A 20,025-nucleotide genomic window follows, 5' to 3' on the forward strand; every position below is an offset into this window, starting at 1 on the left:
GACTAGATGCACATGCGTTTGTGTGAACTCCGGGAGTTGGTGATGGACGGGGAGGCCTGGTGTTCTACAATTCATGGCGTCCCAAAGAGTCAGACACGACTGAGCGACTGAACTGAACTGAACTGAACTGAATACCATTTTACTTAGTTTTTGTATAGCGCTTTCTCTATTGATGGAAAAATCATCTACTTGTTCTAAGGAATCTCATAGCTTCTAATATTTTAGAGGTAAATATTAAATAAGTTTAGTAAATTTTACCTTACATTTTCCTTCTATTTTGCCAGAGGGTAAAACTCATTATCAGATGATAAACAGCATACTCAAAGAAATAGGGTATGAAGATAAGATTATTTATAGAGGTATAGACAAGTTTGTTGTTGTTCAGTTTCCAAGTCATGTCCAACTCTGCAACCTCATGGACTGCAGCACTCCAGGCACCCCTGTCCCTCACCATCTCCCATAGTTTGCCCAAGTTCATGTCCATTGAAACAGAGATACCATCCAACCATCTCATCCTCTGTCACCCTCTTCACGTCGTGCCTTCCATCTTTCACAGAATCTGGGTCTTTTCTGGTGAATCAGCTCTTTGCAGTAGGTGGTCAAAGTTTGGAGCTTCAGCTTCAGCATCAGCCCTTCCAATGAATACTCAGGACTGATTTCCTTTAGGATTGACTGGTTTGTTCTCCTTGCAGTCCAAGAGATTCTCAAGAGTCTTCTCCAACACCACAGTTGGAAAGCATCAATTCTTTGGCCTTCTGCCTTGTTTATGATCCAATTCTCACATCCATACATGACTACTGGAAAGACCATAGTTTTGACCAGACAGACCTTTGCTGGCAAAGTGATATCTTTGCTTTTTAATACATTGTCTAGGTTTGTCATAGCTTTCCTTCCCAGAAGCAATCATCTGCTAATTTCATAGCTTCAGTCACCATCTTCAATGATTTTTGAACCCAAGTAGAGGAAATCTGTCACTGCTTCCACCTTTTCCCCTTCTGTTTGCCATGAAGTGATGGAAACAGATGCCATGATCTTAGGGTTTTGTGATTTTTTTTTTTTAATATTGAGTTAAATTGAGTTTTAATATTGAGTTAAACTGGCTTAAACAGCTTTTTTTTTTTTTTTTTTTTTTTACTCTCCTCTTTTACCCTCATCAAGAGGCTCTTTAGTTCCTCTTCACTTTGTGCCATTAGAGTGATATCATCTGCATATCTGAGGTTGTTGATATTTCTCCAGGCAATCTAGATTTCAGCTTGTTAACTCATCCAGCATGGAATTTTGTGTGCTGTGCTCTGCATATAAGTTAAATAAACAGGGTGAAAATGAACAGCCTTGTCATACTCCTTTCTCAATTGTGAACCAGTCAGTTGTTTCATATAAGGTTCTAATTGTCGTTTCTGCATACAGAAACTGCATACAGGTTTCTCAGCGACAAGTATGAAGGTCTGGTATTCCCATCTCCTAAAGAGTTTTCTACAGTTTTTTATGAACCATATAGTCAAAGCCTTAGAAATAACAATAAGAGAAGATGAATGACTGAGGGATTCTAAAGAAAAGGGTGTAGTTACTATCCCTATATACAAAGAGGGAACAGGAGAGGCAACAAAGGAACCCAATGAAAATAGTCATAGGTTATAAAGAGGAAAGCAGCCACTGCCAAAATTTGCCTTGGCAGGCAACAGATCGAGTGGGGTGAGGTATTGAGAGAGTAGGTTGGGCATACAAGTAAATACATTGACTTACTTCTATTATCTCTTTTCAATGTTTCTTATTGTTCAAAGCAAACCTTTGCCAGGAGCCAGCATGAGGAACTCCGCCCTTGGCGAAGGTCATGAGGAAGGAGGCTTTGGCATACGCAAAGGCAGGATCAAGCTTCAGGAAACCCCCTGTTCCCGAGCATCTACCCCCAAAACCAGAGTCTGCTTACTTTACTGTTCTATGCTCTCACCTACACCTCTGAGTTTACGGGGGGCTGACCCCACACCACCTCTCTCGGAGAAGGAGTTAACTTGCAACTCCGGTTAATAAAACTTCCTGGGCATGTCAAGAGTGTTTCAACTTACAAACTCCTCTGAAGTTTCTCTAGCCTGCCTGAGCACCATCGTCCAGCCACATGTGATTGTTTACAGACTCCCAACTGTGAGAGACATGAGATGCTTTAAAACTTTCTGAATACAGACTCTTTTGAGAAGTTAGAAAATTATAAGTATAGTGCCAGTCCATTCTGAAGAAGACCAACCCTGGGATTTCTTTGGAAGGAATGATGCTAAAGCTGAAGTTCCAGTACTTTGGCCACCTCATGCGAAGAGGTGACTCATTGGAAAAGATTCTGATGCTGGGAGGGATTGTGGGCAGGAGGAGAAGGGGACGACCGAGGATAAGATGGCTGGATGGCATCATGGACTCGATGGACATGAGTCTAAGTGAACTCCGTGAGATGGTGATGGACAGGGAGGCCTGGCGTGCTGCGATTCATGGGTCACAAAGAGTCGGACACGACTGAGCGACTGAACTGAACTGATAGGGGGTTGATTAGAAAGCAAACCATGGTCCAGATGGAGACAGAATCTGCCAAAATGAGGCAGTTCTGTAAATAAGACTCTGGGTCTGAAGCAAGGCAAATAAAAATAGCTCTGTTGGGATAAATAAGGAATGTCAGTTAAGGGCTCAGACATTATTCTCAGATAGAGAGAAAATGTACTGTCTTTGTGTCACCAAGCATTTTCCTGGCATTTGCTGTGGTGTTTAATTCCCACTGAGTTTTAATCAAGGACTTCTATTAGCTCAAGTTTTGGATTCTGTGGGCTTTATCACTGTGAATATTTGGACTTTCTCCTCCCTCCCCATCCCAAATAAATAGCCATTACTTGTCTGTTTGCTCTTCTTGAGTTGGAAGTGAAGGAAAATTACAATTCTTGTTATACTTTGAATGCAAGAAAGATTTAGAAGCAGAACTCTCTTTCTGCAATTTGTGCCATGGCATTCATTCTTGAAACTCTCCTTCAGTTCAGTTTAGTTCAGTTCAGTTGCTTAGCCGTGTCCGAATCTTTGCGACCCCATGAATCGCAGCATGCCAGGCCTCCCTGTCCATCACCAACTCCCAGAATTCACTTAGACTCATGTCCATCGAATCAGTGATGCCATCCAGCCATCTCATCCTCTGTCGTTCCCTTCTCCTCCTGCCCCCAATCCCTCCTAGCATCAGAGTCTTTTCCAATGAGTCAACTCTTTGCATGCGGTGGCCAAAATACTGGAGTTTCAGCTTTAGCATCATTCCTTCCAAAGAAATCCCAGGGCTGATCTCCTTCAGAATGGACTGGTTAGATCTCCTTGCAGTCCAAGGGATTCTCAAGAGTCTTCTTCAACACCACAGTTCAAAAGCATCAATTCTTCGGTGCTCAGCCTTCTTCACAGTCCAATTCTCACATCCATACATGACCACAGGAAAAACCATAGCCTTGACTAGACGGACCTTAGTCGGCAAAGTAATGTCTCTGCTTTTGAATATACTATCTAGGTTGGTCATAACTTTTCTTCCAAGGAGTAAGCATCTTTTAATTTCATGGCTGCAGTCACCATCTGCAGTGATTTTGGAGCCCAGAAAAATAAAGTCTGACACTGTTTCCACTGTTTCTCCATCTATTTCCCCAAAAGTGATGGGACCAGATGCCGTGATCTTTATTTTCTGAATGTTGAGCTTTAAGCCAACTTTTTCACTCTCCTCTTTCACTTTCATCCAGAGGCTTTTTAGTTCCTCTTCACTTTCTGCCATAAGGGTTGTGTCATCTGCATATCTGAGGTTATTAATATTTCTCCTGGCAATCTTGATTCCAGCTTGTGTTTCTTCCAGTCCAGTGTTTCTTGTGATGTACTCTGCATATAAGTTAATTAAGCAAGGTGACAATATACAGCCTTGACGTACTCTCCTTACAAGCTCCAATATAAGAAAATGAAACATCAATTCTTGTGCAGTTAGGTTCCTTTTAAACCATTGGTTGCTTGTTATCCACTCCTAACTTTGGTAGGCAGCTTGGGGACTGAAGACAGGTGGGGAAGATTTTGAAGTCTTTCATGGCCTTAGATAGCTATCTAATTTTCTTAGTTTTCTTTCAGAGTGTCTCATTTCAAACCATATATCTTTATCTAGTTTGGAACAAGAAATTACCCTTTTATCATTTTTTTAACTTATTGTTTATGGTATAAACTATATGATTTGAATTTTGAAGAAAAAAATAGAAAATTGTGTAAAACATTAAAACTTCTTTCAAACAATCCAGCAATTCTAATACAAAGATGCTTTGTTTTAAGACCATAGTGTGAGCCATGAGTTTTTAAAGTAATTTCTTTAAGAAATTCGGCAAGTTGTTTCACTTTTGTTTGTATTCCTATCTCCCAAATCCTATCTGGCAATGCAATAGAGGCCACGAAGCTAATGGAAGAAGATCAAGGTGGCAAGAAAAAAAATCATGGAAAGGAAACCAAATATATTATTTCCTGTGCCAAGTATAGTTGAGCAAAGAGATTTATATTAGGAAATTTTACATTTAGAAATGCAGAATGATATACACATTAGAATTCACAGTACCAGCAGTGCTGAATATTACATGTCTAATTTGCTAGAAAATAATTCTGTAATAATAGAAAAAAATTGAGTACATTATCACTTCACTTATAAACAGTATTGTAGAATTAAAAATGAATGAATGGTAGTATCAACATACATTTTCTCTACAAACATTGAAAAAATATTCCTGTACCACATAAATCTTATCAACACAGTAGATTCGGTAGACTTGGAATACTACAAAAAAAAATTTTTCACATCTTAAGATCAACTCTACATTTTACTTTGTTTTAAAGTCAATGTTCAGAAACCTACATTAAAAAATATATATGGACTATTTGACTGACCATAAGTCATAGAAACATAAGCTACAACTCTATTTGTGAAAACCATTTCTGGAGAATTCAAACATTCTGTTAAATTTTACCTTTCCCAGCAAGATAAAGAAAAAGAGACAGTCAGAGCATATTTACATACTGGTGCCCATAGAAGCACAAGGAACACAGTGTGCTGTGGTGAACAGAGCCAGGTAGGGCAAAGGTTCCTACAATTACACTATTCACTTCTGTTCCTTGCTATAGTTCTTCTTCCTGTAATTATTAGTAGTTAATAGAAGTAAAAAGTATCTCAAATAGTTAGCAGTTTGATTATCACTCTTTCAAATGCAACACTTTTAACTTAACTATGTAATCCCCTAAAATATATTCACAATGGTTTGATTGCTACAAATATAAACTATTACAAATATCATCACAACTTTTAAATATTTAAACTGTGAATTATGAAATATTGTAATAAACATTACCTGTGGAAGAATTTACCAGTCTTGTGCCAATCATTAGCAATATGCAGCAAGAGGGTTCCTGTTGGATAGAAACTATTTTGGCTTTTGCTGTCACTTCAGAATATAATACAGTCTCTTCTTTCAGATTTGATAGCTCTTATTGAAATGCAGTTCAGTGATTGTTTTTGGACAGTAATTAAGAGAAGTTCTTGAGACTGGTGTACCAAATTATATTTATGTCAAACTTCAATCTTCTTCAAAGCCAACCCACCAACTAATATTTAGTACAAAACAGAGGCATAAATAGCCCCTGCATTTACAGTCAACTAGAATAATAATAAGAAAGCAAAGACAGTAATATAACAATATTATCCAAATCTATTAGTAAAGGCAATGACATTCTTCAGCTAAGTGACTTTTAAAACTAGATTTCATACAGGTATAGATAATAGATATAGAAGCTATTTTTTCTCTGTGTACCTGTGTGTGTTTATTCAGCCTCTAAATGAAAATATTAAATGCATCAATGAGTGCCAGAAATTAGAGGTGGAAGAAGGGTATAGTTATTAAGGGGTGATATGGTAATATAAATATGGTAACATTAAGAAGCTTTGTGCATGTGTGTGTGTGTGCGCATGTGTGTGTGTGTAATGAGACAGTCTGTGTCCTGATTGTGGTGTTTGTACTCAAATCTATACATGTGACATACTTCTTGCTCAGTGTGTGCACATGTGCATACACGCACACACAGGAGTACATGCAAAACTTGAGAAATTTCAGTAAAGGTCTGTCATTGAGTTAATAATATTGTCCCAATGTAAATGTCCTTATGTTGACAGCATACTATGGCTGTGTAAGAAATTATCATTGAGGAAAGTTAAAGGACAAGTACATGGGGAATCTCTGCATTATTTTAGCAAGTCCTTGTGATTACTAAATTTTTTCAAGGTACAAAATTTACTTAAAATTCTTACTCGTAACTGACAGAGATGTTAGAATTAGCAGCAAATGTCATTAAGAAGTATTTTAACTATATTTTATACATTTAAAAATTTAAATAGAAAGCTGCTAGATATAAAAATAAACCAACCTAAATTTTTAGAAACATGTTTGAGATGAAAAACACACAGAGTTTAATGATTATACTATAATTATGTAACAATGTCTCTTTTAATGTAGTTTAATAAATTACTCATTCAAAATTTTTTCAAAACACTTTAAAAAGAGAAATACATTGGGCATATTGTTAGTGATTTTCCCATGTGTCATGGATATTAAATATCAGAGACTACCCAGTATTCTTGCCTGAGTAACACACTCTTGTGAGCTATCTCCTTCCTTTCCTTTCTTTAAAATTTAAATTTATTTAGGTTCCTCTTCTTACATTAGATTACTTAGTCTCAGGCTATGATTTTACTGAAAGAATATATATCTTTAGACAAACTAAAGTTTTTAAAGTTATCAACTCCCTCTTGTATAAGAATAGTATAAATACTCTGTCAATGTATTCTATATGATTTATTCAAATGAATGATAGGAATTCACAGTTTAGTATTATATGCTGATTTAATAGCAAGCTCATCTGTTACTATCAAATCTGAAAATACGTTTTTGGAATCTGAGTAGAAATTTGGTGTTAATGGCAAGGAATCAAATGACTCATTGACAACACTGTAATAGAAATGTTGACAAATGTGAACCACATGTTGGGACACTTTGGTAGAAACCATGTAATGTGTTAGTCTTTTTTTAAGATTTATTTTTAATTAGAGGATAATTGCTCTACAATGTTGTGTTGTTTTCTGCCATACAACAATGTAAATCAGCCATAATATGCCTATATCCTCTGCCTCTTGAACCTCTCTCCCTCTCCACCCTCATCTGACCCTCTAGGTTGTCACAGAGCACCAGTTGAGCTTCCTATATTATACACATCTTCTCACTAGCTGTTTTACATATGATAACGCATGTGTTTCAATGCTCCACTCTCAATTTGTTCCACCCTCTCTTTCAGCTATTTGAAATAGCTGAGCTATTTAAAATCTTAAAAATGATGCTGTTAAAGTGCTGCACTCATTATGCCAACAAATTTGGAAAACAGCAGTGACCGAAGACAGGAAAAGGTCAGTTTTCATCTCAATCCCAAAGAAAGGCAATGTCAAAGAATGTTCAAATAACCATACAATTGCACTCATGCTAGCAAGATTATGCTCAAAATCCTTCAAGCTAGGCTTTAGCAGTATATAAACAGAGAACTTCCAGATAGTCAAGCTGGATTTAGAAATGGCAGAGGAACCAGAGATCAAAATGCCAACATACACTGGATCTTGGAAAATGCAAGGGAATTAAAAAAAAAAATCTACTTCTGCTTCATTGACTACACTAAAGCCTTTGACTTTGTGACATATTCTCAATGAGATGGGAATACCAGACTACATTACTTGCCTTCAGAGAAACCTGTATGCAGGACAAGAAACAACATTTACAACTGGACATGGGACAATAGACTGATTCAAAATTGGGAAAGGAGTATGTCAAGGCTGTTTATTGTCACCCTGTATACAACTTATATGCAGAGTATATCATGTAAAATGCTGACCTGGATGAATCACAAGCTGAAATCAAGCTATCCAGGAGATATATCAATAACTTCAGATATGCAGATGATACCACTTTAATGGCAAAAATTGAAGAGGAACTAAAGACCCCTCTTTATGAAGGTGAATGAGAAGAGTGAAAAAGCTGGCTTAAAACACAGCATTCAAAAAACAAAGATTATGGCATCTGCTCCTATCACTTTATGGCAAATAGAAAATGTGGAGACAGTGTCAGATTTCATTTTCATGGACTCCAGTATCAATGTGGATGGTGACTGCAGCCAAGCAATTGAAAGAAACTTGCTCCTTGGAAGAATAGCTATGACAAACCTAAGCAATGTATTAGAAAGCAGAGACATCACTTTGCTGACAAAGGACCATATAGTCAAAGCTATGATTTTTCCAGTTGTCATGCACGGATGTGAGAGTTAGACCATAAAGAAGGCTGAGTGCCAAAGAATTTATTCTTTCAAACTGTGGTGCTGGATAAGACTCTTGAAGGTCTCTTGGACAGCAGGGAGGTCAAACCAGTCAGCACTGAAGGAAATCAACCCTGAATATGCATGGCTTCCCTGGTGGCTCAGATGGTTAAAGAATCCACGTGCGATATGGGAGACCTGGGATTGATCCCTGGGTTGGGAAGATCCCTTGGAGGAGTGCATGGCAACTCACTCTAGTATTCTTGCTTGAAGAATCCCCATGGACAGAAGAGCCTGGCAGGCAACAGCCCTTGGGTCCAATAAAGAGTTGGACACAACTGAGTGACTAAGCACTGAATATTCATTGGAAGGACTGATGCTGACGTGGAAGCTCCAATATTTTGGCTACTTGATGGTAAGAGCTGACTCATTGATAAAAGACCCTGATTCTGGGAAAGATTGAGGGTAAGAGAGAAGGGGGCAACAGAGGATAAGTTGGTTGGATGGCATCACTGACTCAGTGGACAAGTGAAAAACAGGGAAGCCTAGTGTGCTGTAATCCATGGGGTCACAAGGAGCTGGACACAATTTAGTGACTGAACAATGACAACAATTTGTATCTCTTTAGACATTTTAAAAAACGGCCTTGTATGACTTAAACATGTTTCCACAGTCACACATCTATGAATTTTGGTCTCACTTTTCTTTATCTCTCTATCCCAAGATATTTAATATATCTGCCAATGATCCTATATATCTCTCTCTTGATGAATCTATGAATTTGTTGAAACCCATATATAAATACCATGCATATCTGTATTCTCTCCATTTTCATCTGTAGATTTCCTTCCCATCTTTTCTGCTTATCTCAACTGTGTAGTTCTCTCAGGTTTACAGTATAGAAAATGACTTTTTTTTTTTTTTTTAACGCTTGAGTAAGAAAGGAAGATGCCCAGTCTTAGGTATTTTGAGACTCATATTGACATAATTATATGGGTTTTAGTATATGGTACTCATCCTCATTGACTTCATAGATGCTTTGAGGGTGGGGCACAGAGCTGGATTTAGTGGACTCAAGTTTGGTTTTACTGTGCATCTCAAAATATTGTGAGTAGTCGTTAGCAAACTCCTGTCTCTGCTGCTGCTCATAGTCTACCTTTGTAAATTCATTCTTCTGGGGACTTTTTTCTCAGGACCACAGTTGGTACTTCTTAAAATCAGATTATTGTATGGTCTTCCTATTCATCAGACATCTCTGTATTGATCTGGGCTCTTACTGTGCACCATGTGAAAGTTTTCTCTTGAGGGTTCTAAGTCCACACAAGCTCAGAGTGGGTTCCATGATTCCTTTTTGGATGCTCAGAAGCTATTTGCCCAAGGGACATTCAATACTGTTAATTAGCATGCAGTTAACTAGTCAGGCCATTATAAGATTTGAACAGGATAGGAAAAAAAATCTAATCTGTGCTTTACACATAATTGTAGTAGTGTAGATGATAGAGTAAATACAGAAACAGACTGGAGGCAGATGGATTGGCTGGATTGCTGCCATAATCCAGGGTAGAAATAATAATAGCTTGAATTAAGGTGGGGGCAGGAGATTTAGCAAAGGAAGCCAACCTGAGATAAATTTTTTATTATCAAATATACATGGAGAATCAGGAAAGGAAAAATCTAAAATGCTTCCAGATCTCAATTTGATTCATGTAAATCTGTTCTCTATTTCCTTCTTGTCACTAGAGAATTATGCTTTTTTAAGAGATGCAATGGGCTTAGGGTACCATGCAGTGATCAAGTTGACCTCATTAACCCAATGTACAATGGTAAGACCAAAAGATATTATAGCTATGCTAAGGGGATCAGCTTGGAGCCCTAAATAAAATGATGCAATGAAACTCAGTAAGTGTAATGCATTCTGCTTGTCCTTTCTACTATGTTTGTTTCTTCAGCGGAACATTAATTTGTGAGGAAATGCTAACACATATTATACTGAAATTATTTATTGGCAGTGCATACTTATGTGCTCTCAACCTATAATGTAATGGGAGAAGAGAAAATAGTTGTGGAAGCAATGAAAACATACAGAATTTGTATGCAAGGTTCATATGGACTTTGCAAGCCAAATAGATTTTCCATAGATATGAGAGTATTCCAAAACTATTTCAGTATAGGATAGATAGGATATTTCAGTATAGGATACTAGTCTGCACAAGTAAAAAGAGTCTGATTTCTTTCCTGCAGCTGTGCACTGAAGTAAGCGATTATGTCAGTTACCAAATACAAAAGGCAGAGAAATTTCAGACCTTCCAGCTGTTCATGAAGTTGGTTCGTATTTGTACACTTATCTCCAGGTACCTGATTGATGGTGGTGTAGCTAGTGCCGTTTCTTAAAGAAAAAAACAGTCCTTTAAGTGCTAATAGTGACTACTGTTTGTAAAATTCTAGCATAATCTATGGAGAAGGCAATGACACCCCACTCCAGTACTCTTCTTGCCTGGAAAATCCCATGGATGGAGGAGCCTGGTAGGCTGCAGTCCATGGGGTCGCTAAGAGTTGGACACGACTGAATGACTTCACTTTGACTTTTCATTTTCATGCATTGGAGAAGGAAATGGCAAACCTACTCCAGTATTCTTGCCTGGAGAATCCCAGGGATAGGGGAGCCTGGTTGGCTGCCTTCTGTGGGGTCACACAGAGTCGGACATGACTGAAGCGACTTAGCAACAGCAGCATAATCTAACTTAAAAAAAAAATCTTGTGTTTTCTCACATCAGAATATGCGAAACATTTTTGCTCAGTGAATGGAAAATACTCAGTGATTGGATTTTGATAATTACTCCTTCATTCTCATCTTGTGCTAATGGTATACTCCATAACGCATTAAAATTACTTCAGTTTCTAAGATCATACCATAGCTTATTCTTCTCTCAGCTATGACAGGTTTAACAGGGAACTTGTTATTTTTCCTCTCTGTATGGTGACACTTTGATTTAATCATTCCTAAAATGCAGTTGTCAAGAGGTGAATCTGCAAAGGTTTTGTAATATGCTCCAGAATTTGACCTTTTGGGACCAGGAGGTTGTTTTGTCATTCTTGCTGTTCAGAAATGGATCAAACTCTCTGAACATGATGATGCATTTGCTAATGTACTTATTGTACTTGTGAGATTCATTAAATCCAGGCACAGAAAGCCTTTGAACTGTGTTATTTCCAAAGACATGTTGTGTTTTTGCTTTGTATTCAGTAAGTTCTGCGATTTAACCTTATCTAAAGTTGTTATTTATAAACATTCTCCATTTTCAGAAATATGTTATTATTTTTCCCCATATTGCTTATTAGGAGTTTAGACAACAGTCAAGAATCTCTGGCATTGAGAGAGAAACTTCACTAAAGGGAGACAGAAAGCTGTATTCTCCTTTGAGTAAATCCCTGTGGAGTGAATAGTGATTGACACTAGCTGACCAGATACTTGCATTCTTTCTGCTTCTTGAACACAAATCCCTTAGCTGAATGCATAAGACTGACTCATAATTGCCAGAGGTTCCCATTGTGATGGGAACTGGCATTTGAGAAATAGCCTGACCCTGGAGAATGCAAAGAAAATACATCTTGGGTCTGCCATTTGTGAAATGTACGTTTTGAATTCTGTGCTACTAGATTTGTGCCTCTGGATGTTTTGCTGGTAGCTGCCCTGTTGCCCTTTAGAATCCCAAGTGAGAGAGAAAAGAAACTTGAAGTTTTTTCTCTCCGTTATTAACACATTAGGTATGTGTAGTGTTTTGCTGCTGGGTTTTATAGAAGTTCTGTCTTGGCTAGCAATCACATCAGCCTCCAGTGACTAGAACTAGCAGAAGGAACACCAGGATGGCTATTAAGTATCCCCATCTTCCTCTGCTACTCTTGGTGATTCAGGAAATGACTAGCCAAATATCATGACCCCATAGGAAGATTCTGCCTTGGAACTATAAGAAGGAGTAGTGTCATTTTTTATCACTATTCAAATCACCTCAGATACCAAGGTGGACTAATAACTCTATCTTCATTGTATGAGTGCATTTATTCACCTTTGGTGATGGTTCATAACTCCTGTGCACTTGAATAAACATGCTCTTGGCTCAGAGAGTAGCCAGATCTTAAAGGTAAAGTATAAATTAAGATGTGTCATGAAGTATTGGATTTTTTCTGAAATCTAAATGAGGTCATAAATAACAGATGAAATGCAATGGCTTAGAACTTAGGGATAAATGACTGTATAGAGATCTGAATTTCCAATTAGATTTAAATAAGACACTTAGATTGACAAAATTTAGCCCTTCAGGCTAAAGTATTCAAAACTCTGGTCAGCCTGGTTGTGGGTCAGTTCTTTCACTTCAGTAGCTCCTTACGTTTGTTTTGTGTGTATGTGTTTTATGGGTAAATTGCTGGCAAGCTAGATTATAATTTATTGATCAGTCAGATAGGCCACACTCTAAAATACAGCCCCCTTTATTATGTTAATGGTACATGGGGGCAATAGTGAGGTTCTACCACTTATATTCAACTGAAATATTATAAATAGAGGCATAAGATTCTCCTCTAGGAATTAACTGAAAAGCAAGGTATAACTATACAAACTGTGATATGCAAAGCCTTGCAGTTCAGAATGGTAATCATTCATTAAAAACTGATTAAAGAAGCAATTTGAATACAAAATGACTTACCAGAATATTTCTTAGTAGCCTTGCCTGTTGGTCAAAACTTCTTAAAAGAAAATGCGAATAACCATATAAACACTGCTTGTGATAAGTGAAATAATGACCTCTCCCCCTACAAACCTGTCCACACATTAATCCCTGGAACCTGTGAATGCTATCTTGCATGACAGACATTATTTTAAATTATGATCATGAATACAGACTTTGAGGTTATCCTGAGATTGAGAGTATCCTATATTATCCAGTTGACCCAACCTCATCACATGAATCCTGAAAGGTGAATAACCTTTCATGGTTGAGTTAAAAAGAAGAAGAGAAAGGAAACATAAAAAAGATGGAACCTCTGCTGATGGTGTTGAAGATGGAAGAAGCGGGCCATCAGCCAACGCATCTAGAAGCTAGAAAGGATTCTCAACTAATAGTCAGCAAGAAAATGGGGATCTCACTCCTACAACTGTTAGGAATTGAATTGTGCCAAGATCCAAGGGATCAAAGAAATATTTTAAAAACCCTAGAGCCTCTGGAAAGAAATGAAGTCCTTGATTTTAACTCAGTGAGCTTTGTATTCAGCTTCTAGCCTTTTTATTGTTTAGTTCCCAAGCTGTGGCTTATTCTTTTATGACCCAGTGGAATGTAGCCTATCAGGCTCCTTTGTCCATGGGGTTACCAGGCAAGAATTATGGAGAGGGTAATCATTTCCTTCTCCAGGGGATCTTCCCAACCCAGGAATAGAATCTGTGTTTTCTGCATTGCCAGGCACATTCTTTACCACTAAGCCATCTGGGAAGCTTCTAGCCTACAGAACTGCAAAAGAATACATTTTTATTGTTGAAGTTTCTAAAGTTGACTCTATTTTGTTACAGCAGCAAAAGGAAACAAGTACTCTGCACTACAGACCAGATGGCTTCTTATCCCTTCTGTCAGTCTAAGTGTCTGTATCTATCACCTGTCTTTGCCATGGTTTTTAAACCCCATAGCATGGGTATCACAAATGTTTCAAAACCTTAGAAATTTTTTGCAGCAAATGCTAGAGGAAAGGAGGGAACAGGCAAGTGGGTCTCCTGGTACTCAGTACATTTCAAATGCAATAGTTCTCCATTACAGGTCTTTTGAATAATGAAGCATTCTGCACATGAAAATTTAAAACCATTATCTTATTGTATTTTCCTTTGTTCATAATATTAAGTGAGCAAAAATACAGAAAGTGAAGGTTCTGGTTCTAAAGATGAGAAATACAGATCTCCTAACCTTGATACACTTGAGGTAAAACTTGGAACTCATTAGGAAAGTTGAAAATAGAGACTATTCTGACTCAAATGGATGCTCATTAAGCCTAAGCCTGTCAACTGTGTGTTCAGTTGTGAAGGAAAAGATCAAAGTAGGAACTGTATGAAATGCTTGAAATAAATCAGCAAGATAACATCTAAAATGTGATATGCACTTAGAAATTTTATAGTATTTTAAGCTCTTGGGAAGAGCATCCCCTTCTTTAAAACATACAAGCCATATGACTCTAAAAGTTTTTAAGTCAAACATATTTTTAGCATAAAATATATGAGAAATATCCAAGAGAGAATGATTCAATGGGAAGAGAGATTTTCTGGAGAGGAGTAAAATCAGAGCGAGAAGCAAACAGTGGTACCATGGCTAAGGCTCAGGGGAGACAAGGTGCTCTGGGCCACAGATAATCATCTAGTCTTTGTATGGAGATTGTCTTTATTTAGGGAAAGAAATAAATCAAGTCCTTATGACTCAATGGTACTATTATTTTCTACTTAAAAAAAAATCTTTGGGGTAATAATCAGTCTTCATATGTAAGTCTGCCTTCAGGGATTGAAAATGCTGCTCTGTACCTGGTAAACTCAGTAGCCATGTTTCTCATTAGTAATAGATAAGTTCTGTGTCTCTCTCTAGAAAGGAAGAGAAAAAAAGAAAGAATAGATGGGTTTTGGTATATACAAATATATACATATCTAGATGAATATAGATATGTAGGGGCTTCCCTGGTGGCTCAGTGGTAAAGAACCTGCCTGCTGATGAGGAGATGCAGGTTTTTTCCCTGGGTTGGAAATATCCTCTGGAGAAAGAAATGGCAACCCACTTCAGTATTCTTGCCTGGGAAGTCCCATAGACAGAGAAGCCTGGCGGGCTATAGTCCACAATGTTGCAAAAGAATCAGATGTTACTTAGTGACTAGACAAGAACAGCAAAAATAGTTATATAAATATTTACATATAGAGATATGGATATAAAATAAAGTTAAATATAGATGTATCCATCAGTAAATATAACTGTCAGGCACTGGATCTTTCTTGACTGGGATATCATGAGATAATTAAGTTCTATTGCAGTAAGGCATTTTTAGAGGTTATGAATTATCTTTTCACCTATGCATTCAAATGATACTTACGAGATAAGTAAAATAATCACTCAGACATTTTCTATGTTCTGTGGTTCAGCTCTGGAACTCTAGTGAGAGATGGTTTATTTGTATAAATTAACTTGCCACCTGCATACTTCAAATTTCCTAGTCTGCAGACCTCTTTACCATTTCTCTTGATGAAAGTGAAAGAGGAGAGTGAAAAAGTTGGCTTAAAGGTCAACATTCAGAAAACTAAGATCATGGCATCTGGTCCCATCACTTCATGGCAAATACATGGGGAAAGAGTGGAAACAGTGGCTGACTTTATTTTTCTGGGCTCCAAATCACTGCAGATGATTTTTTTTCATGGTGATTGCAGCCATGAAATTAAAAGACGCTCACTCCTTGGAAGGAAGGTTATGAACAACCTAGACAGCATATTCAAAAGCAGAGACATTACTTTGCCAACAAAGGTCTGTCTAGTCAAGGCTATGGTTTTTCCAGTGGTCATGTATGGATATGAGAGTTGGACTATAAAGAAAGCTAAGTGCCGAAGAATTGATGCTTTTGAACTGTGGTGTTGGAATAGACTCTTGGGAGTCCCTTGGACTGCAAGGAGATCCAACCAGTCCATCCTAAAGGAGATCAGTCCTCGGTGTTCATTGGAAGGACTGATGTTGAAGCTGAAGCTCCAATACTTTGGCCACCTGATGTGAAGAGCTGACTCATTTGAAAAGACCCTGATGCTGGGAGGGAGTGGGGGCAAGAGGAGAAGGGGACAACAGAGGATGAGATGGCTGGATGGCATTACCGACTCAATGGACATGGGTTAGGGTGGACTCCGGGAGTTGGTGATGGACAGGGAGGCCTGCGTGCTGTGGTTCATGGGGTCGCAAAGAGTTGGACACGACTGAGAGACTGGACTGAACTGAAATTATCGAGATAACTGAGATCTTAATATATTCTATTATATCATGTTCTGTGACATAAAACTCTCATTACAAACTTAAATATGACCTCTTCCAAGAAATCCTCTTATCAGTGTAGCCAGTTGTGATCACTCACTTTCCTAAATTACTTTTGCTCTTTAATTAATGTTTTCTCATCTTATTATATTATATACTTGCCTTTTCTCTCATTTTAAGTACTATAATAAAAGTCAATTATATGTTTTTTTCTCTGGCCCTGATTAGAATGCCTGGAACTGATAGGCACAGATTACACATTAATGGAATAAGAAAATTAATTACTAAGTAAACATCAGTGGCTGGAAAGACACTTCACTAAAGTAGGCCACAAATTATATGAATTCATCGGGTTTAGTCCCCATGTGGTCACGTGCTTATATGTGACTGTTGGTTTCAAAGTTCTTTCAAACTGTATCTCATCAAAATAAAGTAATGTATAAATTTACAAGAGAGACAGGTTTGTGAATAAGCTTACATTACCTCACTCTTCCTAGAAAATTAAAAGTAGACCTAAAAATTGTGAGGTCTGAAGTGTCATCTTTACATACAAAATTAGCACTTATAAGCTTATTATAGCTATGTCTTACTCATGATGGGCTAGCCTGTACATAATGAATTGTATGCGTTTGTATTGGTACTAGTTTTAATATTATACTCTACTTGAAATACCATACACAACGCTCTGCACATGTGTATGTAAAATTCAGTTTCACTTTCTAAGAGTTATTTTGACCGTATGTTAGTTTATCTCTACCACTAAATACTATATTCCTGAAGATTGCATACTTCCTTTTCATCGTTTTGTACATTTTTTGCTCTTTACTAAAATCTGAATAGTCTCATGAGCAATATTACTAAGGAGGTTAAATTGTTTTCCATTATCAAACATCATTGTGTGAAGTGGTGCTCCTCTAGATACTATATGCTGGGTGAATGAAGATAAGTATCTAATATCTCCTTAGGAACCCATGGTCTAGTGGGCTCAATAACATATAATCCTGGCACTACTGTTAATTTTTAACTTATCCACAGTCAATTTCTTAATGTTTTCAAAGAGTTGTTTCCTTTTATAATATAATGGAAACAATCATATACCCCTAGTCATGTTATTTGAGATATTATTTTTAAAATACATTATAAAACAATGATGAACACTAATCTAAATTCAAATAAAAAACATGTACATGGGAATTTAATCATCCATTTTTTTTCCCCACCAAGGCCTGATTGGTCAAAATTTGGTGAATTTAAATCATTTTTTCATCTAGTTTATTAACATTTTAAGCATACCTGGATATAGTTGGTTCATAACTAGGATGCTTAATTCTCAAAGTAACACTCTAAAAATGACATGAATGTCCATAAAATAATATCTGTAATGACCCTTTTCTCTCAAAACTTTGCATGTAGGAAAGCAAGTGCCTTATAAACCTGATTCTATAAAGGAAGACCACTTTAAAGTTGTTTTAATTCACCAGAACTGAATAAATCTTAACTTTCATTTCTTATTTGAGCATGTCATATAAGTAAGCTAAAAACTACAGAAAAAGCTTTGTTTACATAATTTTATATAAAAAGATTTCTGTTTTGTTATGTTGAATTATTCTAGATGAGTGGCTTGTAATTATTTTGGCCCAGAGCTTCTAGAAAAGGGCCTCTGAAGTTAAAATGTGCACTGAAGAAACACTGTGACATATTTAGAGAAATTAAGGGAGATGTGTACCCAGCATTGTAGGTAAATCTTAGAAACATTGTGTTGAGTTGGGGAGAGGGGAGAAGGTATGTGGTTTATAAGAATGTATACAAATAAAAGAAATATTAGTGGTTAGGGAAAGATGGTGGAGGAATAGGATGGGAAGACCACTTTCTCCCTCACAAATTCCTCAAAAGAACATTTCAATGCCGAGCAAACTCCACAAAACAACTTCTGTAGGCTGGCAGAGGACATCAGGCAACCAAAAAAGCAGACCATTGTCTTCAAAAGCAGGTAGGAAAAAATATAAAAGACGAAAAAGGAGGCAAAGGAGGTGGGGAGGGAGCTCCGTCCAGGGAAGGGAAGCCCGTCCCGGGAAGGGAATTTTAAGAAGAGAGGTGTCCAAACACCAGGAAACACTCTCCCTGCCGAGTCTGTGGCGAGCCTTGGAAACACAGAGGGCAACATAACAGGAAGGAAAAATAGATAAATAATTAAAACCAACAGATTACAAGCCCAACAGTAACTCCCCCAGTGGAAAAGCAGCACAGACGCCTGCATCCGCCATTGGGAAGTGGGGGCAGGGCAGGGACGCACGGGAGGCGCGGGCTGCAGTGCTTTGTAAGAACTGGGCAGGAACGCCCCACGCGCAACCAGAACGATCTAACTTGGGCTAGCAAACCAGACTGTGGGATAGCTACCATGCGAAAAACTCAAACATAAGACACCGCCAGGACTGAGCACAGAACAAAGGACGGAGCAGAAAAAGCTGGCTGCAGACCATCCCCCGCCGGGGACAGGCAGCCAGAGCCGTAAGGACTGGAAAGGGGCAATTGCAGACCCGGAGAGACTTTACTTACCTAACTGCAAGCAGGCTCCTTTGCTAAGACTTCTGGGGGTGCTGGACAGTCACAATCTGCCTCACGGGGTGCGCCAGCGGTCCAGCCAGAAAGCTGAGCAGCAGCGGCAGAAAAGGTGACAAGCCGCGGCGATCGCGCTCACCAAACTCCTGAGCTACTCTGACCTGGGAAGGGCACAAAGCGCAGTCCCAGCCGAATCTGTGCCTCTGAGGGCTGCCTGAGCGCCGAACCTGAGCGACTTGGATCGGGGAAGTGCATGCAGCCTAGGGCCGGCCCCAGACGGTTCCCGGCTGAGCATCATAGAGCCGGAGCGGTTTGTGCACCGTGAGAAGGGACAGGTCAAGCGGGGCAGAGATACTGTGTGCACACGACAGTGCTATTTGTTTGCAGCATCCCCCCTCCCCACAGTGCGACTGAACTAGTGAGCCTAAAAAACCAGCAAAAAAGAAGTTAAACAGAGGGAACCACCTTGGAAGTGATCCCACATGGCCCATAACACCAGAGAAGGGCCAGATATATTTTTACTATTTTTAAAATCATTCCTTTTTTTTTTTTTGCTTTTTTTTTCTTTTCTCTTTTTTTTCTAACTTTTTTTTTAATTGTTAAGTCTTCTATTTCTCCTCTAATTTTTATTTCTATAACCTATTATTACTATTTAAAAAAAAACTATTTTTTTTTTAAGGTAAACACCATATATAGACTTTGGATGGTTGTTGGTGGTTTTTGTTTGTTTGTTTGTTTGTTTTTAAATAATTCTTTTTTTTTCTTTCTTCCTTTTTCCTTCTGCTTTTCTTTAATATTGTATCTTTGAAAATCCAATCTCTACTCTAGATTTTTAATCTTTGCTCTTAGGTTTTTGTTGTCAATTTTGTACATTTAAAAACCCAAACTTCACTACCCAAGTTTACCTGAGAGCGAGATTACTGGCTTGACCACTCTCTCCTCCTCTGGACTCTCCTTTTTCTCCACCAGGTGGCCTCTGTCTCTTTTCTCCCCCATCTCTTCTCTATCCAACTCTGTGAATCTCTGTGTGTTCCAGACGGTGGAGAACACCTAAGGAACTGGTTACTGGCAGGATTTGTCT

The sequence above is a fragment of the Ovis canadensis genome, chromosome 2 (genome assembly GCF_042477335.2).
Source record: "Ovis canadensis isolate MfBH-ARS-UI-01 breed Bighorn chromosome 2, ARS-UI_OviCan_v2, whole genome shotgun sequence".
Taxonomy (NCBI): Eukaryota; Metazoa; Chordata; class Mammalia; order Artiodactyla; family Bovidae; genus Ovis; species Ovis canadensis.